Source organism: Ceratosolen solmsi, unplaced genomic scaffold (assembly GCF_000503995.2).
Source record: "Ceratosolen solmsi marchali unplaced genomic scaffold, CerSol_1.0 scaffold29, whole genome shotgun sequence".
Classification (NCBI taxonomy): Eukaryota; Metazoa; Arthropoda; class Insecta; order Hymenoptera; family Agaonidae; genus Ceratosolen; species Ceratosolen solmsi.
In genome coordinates, this window is record NW_011948417.1 from 5,025,622 (window position 1) to 5,029,614 (window position 3,993).

The following is a 3,993-nucleotide window of genomic DNA, read 5'->3' on the forward strand; positions in this document are numbered from 1 at the left end:
CCAGACCCCCTTCCATCAACTCCCCTCCCTCCCACGCTCTTTATACGACTGTGTGCAGTAGTGGTCAGAGAGCTGGTATCAAATCGTCATTAAGCACATTCAAGCACACCGGAATAAATCAGCTGCCGTGATCTTAACAAGTAACTAATGCCGGTGCTCAACTACCGCGGCAACTGTAAAACGATGCAAAATTGCAGCGTTCATGTGCGCGCGTTGACTACCGCTCCGTAATTTCATCGTAAACGCCGACGAAGATAGAACAACGTCCACTCGATCCTTTGCCCTCGGCTCAATGATCTCCCGAAGACTGAGACTTTTTTTTTTAATTCACTTTGTTATTCGTTCGCACCTGTAATTATGGGACAGTAGTCGAATCGCTGAGTCATTTTTGAAACTTGAAAAGTGAAGTTTGCTTTTTATATTCATGAATACTTTAATTGCGAATACTGTAGATTTGTAGCTTTCAGAAGTTATAGAAGCTATTTTACAGATATGGAGAAAAATTTTATTAAACAATATCTGTTGCGTTTGAAGGTTTTTCTTATAGTTATAGTATGCAAGTATTATATAGTATACCTTTTTTATATTATTAATATTAAATAATGCAAAACTTACATGGAATTTAATTACAAAGAATATTAATAATACATTTATATATAATATTTATTGCTTTTATTCGTAATCCTGATTATTATTATTATTATATAATTTCGACTTTAAACAATTACAGTATCCGTTGAAGCTAATTTCTATTTTTTCTATTTTAGTATCGCGCGTATTATAAGTATTATAAATATTCCGAATCTGTCTCAAAAGCTTAAAAAAGAAAGAAAAATAATACAATATTTTGTATAAGGAGCATTGTATTATTGAAAAATAATTTAGAAATTAATTCAATTTAGTAATACTCTAACAGTATTTACTCCTAACAGAATTTGCATAACACAAAATAATATTTAAATATATATTGACATTTATGCATAAATTTATTGAATAATTTGATGAAATAGCATATATTTTAAAGAATATTTGAAAGGATTTTAGTTGATAATATTTACTTTTTGTATTGCATACACATATATATATATATACACACACACGCACACACACACGCACACGCACACACACACCCACACACACACCCACACACACACATATATATATATATATATATATATATATATATGTGTGTATATTTACGTGGATGGACAAAATTTGTAATTAGATATATAAAAAAATTTCTTTCGTATTCAGTAAGCTAATTCAAAAGTCATTTACTAATGTTCTCCTCCATTACAGCGATGCCAGTCTCCTGCAGTCAATACCTTTATACTCTCCATCTGACATCCCATGATTCGTGTGACACTATAAAATCGGGTTGCAAAGTATGTTCTAATTATCGACGATGACTCTGCGTACGATATCTCATTCTTCAAGATGAATATCAAGGTTGTCGTAAAGTCCTTTGTACCTTTTCAAATCTCTTGCTATACCCCAATTAATAATGATAATAATTACAACAACAACAACAGCAGCAGCAGCAGCAGCAGCAGCAGCAGCAGCAGCAGCAATAATAATAATAATATTAATGATAATAACAATGTCGTCACATGGTGTAAATGACGTCTCATAGGTTTTACTCCAGTTGCCTTAATTTTATACTTGTTAATTTTATATTTATGCCATATATGTATGGCATGTTGAACTAATTGTCGAAAATATAGTTTCCTTTGATAAAGCTGAAGACGGATTTCTAGCGAATGCAAATTTACTGTTTTTTAAAAGACGGATAATTTGAATTGCAGAGTGATTGAATATTATGTTACTTTGTTGGGAGCGTAATATAATGTATATATTTTATTATATAGGTGATAAGCCTCGACCTATTATAATTTTTTTTTAGCTTCGGTAGGTTTGAGTAGATGCTGCATATTAATAATAAGGTTGTAATTATTTTATGATTTATGCAAATACGTTTCAAAAGATAAACAGCTCGATAATATTAAAAGTGAAGGTATTACAATTTTTACTCTTTAAATCTCTATATTATACTAAGCATAAAACATTTCCATAAGAATACATGTTCAAGTTCAAGTGCATTCCAATTTTATTATGATTATGCAAATGTTATCTTCGAAATATAATGTAACCATTAGTTTTTAAATATTCTAGTTCGAGATTTTTATTCATTCTTCTCGTAAACTACATATTATTCATAATTATATTGATTATCATAATATATTCAAAGATATCATAATAATATCTTTTTTTTTTCTACAAACAGTTTAATTATTTATCAAGTTTAATAATAAAAATTCAATTGACAACATTTTTACTAAAGTTTTTTAATTATTTTATCATTTATTATATTTAATCGATGATTGTATCTAGAATAAAGAATAATTTGTTGATTAACATACGATTAACATACATATTTAATTATTGTTTATGTAAAAACGTACGAATTAGTTTAATACACGAAACGAGCGCAAAAATATAGTTTGAATTAAAAAAAAATCATATTTCTAATGCCGTTAGCACAGTACTTGCTTATTCTAGTTACAATGTATAAGAAACTTGAGTGTTTTTCAAGATAATTTACACGGTTTTTAAGTTATTGAGTTTAATTAGTGTTGATTAGTGAAGGAAGGAAAAATTGAAGAAAAGGTAAAAAAGAAAAAGGGATTTGACAAATGAAAAGAGAGTGATGAGGGATAACAGGACAATATTGTTCAAGTCAGATAATAAATTCATGATCTTTTGCCAATGAGAGTCACATTATTTTCGCAATATTATGCATATTTTCCTATTTTTTTACTTTTTAATTTCTATGATAGGTTATAGTGAAATTCACGGAACATAATCGTCATAGTTTATAAATATTGTTAAAATTTCATTATTTCTCCAATTCGTTGTGACCATATTTTTACAATCACAAGGATTCATATAAATGAGAAAAAAAATTCAAAATGTAAAATAAGCTACATCGAGGAGTCTTAAATAAAATAAAATGCATATTTAAAAATAGCAAATCCACTAGTGAATTTACAACGATAAAATTATTATTCAGTTTTTATCTAAAAACATTATTTAAAAATGTCATTTATTAAAAACTTTGGAATATAATCATTTATTCTGACATTTATATTAGACTATTGATAATAAAAATTGTTTTATAACAAAAAATATTTGCGACACTACATCTGTATAATTGTTATTAAAAAATACTTCTTATGTTAAGTGATTATCCAAACGTGTAAAAAGCTGCTGACCAATGAGAGACAAAGACTAATTATAATAAAATTGTTGATTTATCAATTAATATTGGTAAGACCATGATTGAAAGTCAATAATTTATGTCATCTCATGCAATTTGTTATTATCGACTCTGTTTGAAATTCTTTACATTGTGTCTTGCGGTATAATCTAAATAATAGCGAGAAATTTCATTTCTCGATCCTTCCCGAGTTTGCGCATGTCTTCTCTAGCTTTTCTCTCACCCTTCATTTTCCCTCGTCTTCGTACCGATTGATCACGTAGCGCAAAGATTGATAATAATTGGTCGCTTCCTCTTCGCACTCTGCGCTCGTGCACTTTTTATCATCTTAATTTTATCGATTGAAGATAACGCTATAAGAACGAGATAGATGGATCGAAAGATAGATAAATAAATAAATAAATAAATAAATATATATATATATATATATATATATATATATATACAGAGAGAGAGAGAGAGAGAGAGAGAGAGAGAGAGAGACAAAGTTCTGAGATCAATGTATCAAGAATTGTATTATCTGAAGTATATTAGATAACAAATTAGATTTTTTACTGTATTTCTATTTTATAATATAGACATTGTTTCAAATTTATAACGATGATTAAAAAATCTTTACTGAAAGATTCTGTTAAACATATAAAAATTTGTAATTATTTATAAATAATGCTGTAAATTAATTTTAATAAAAATAGTTAATTTTAGATAATAAATAA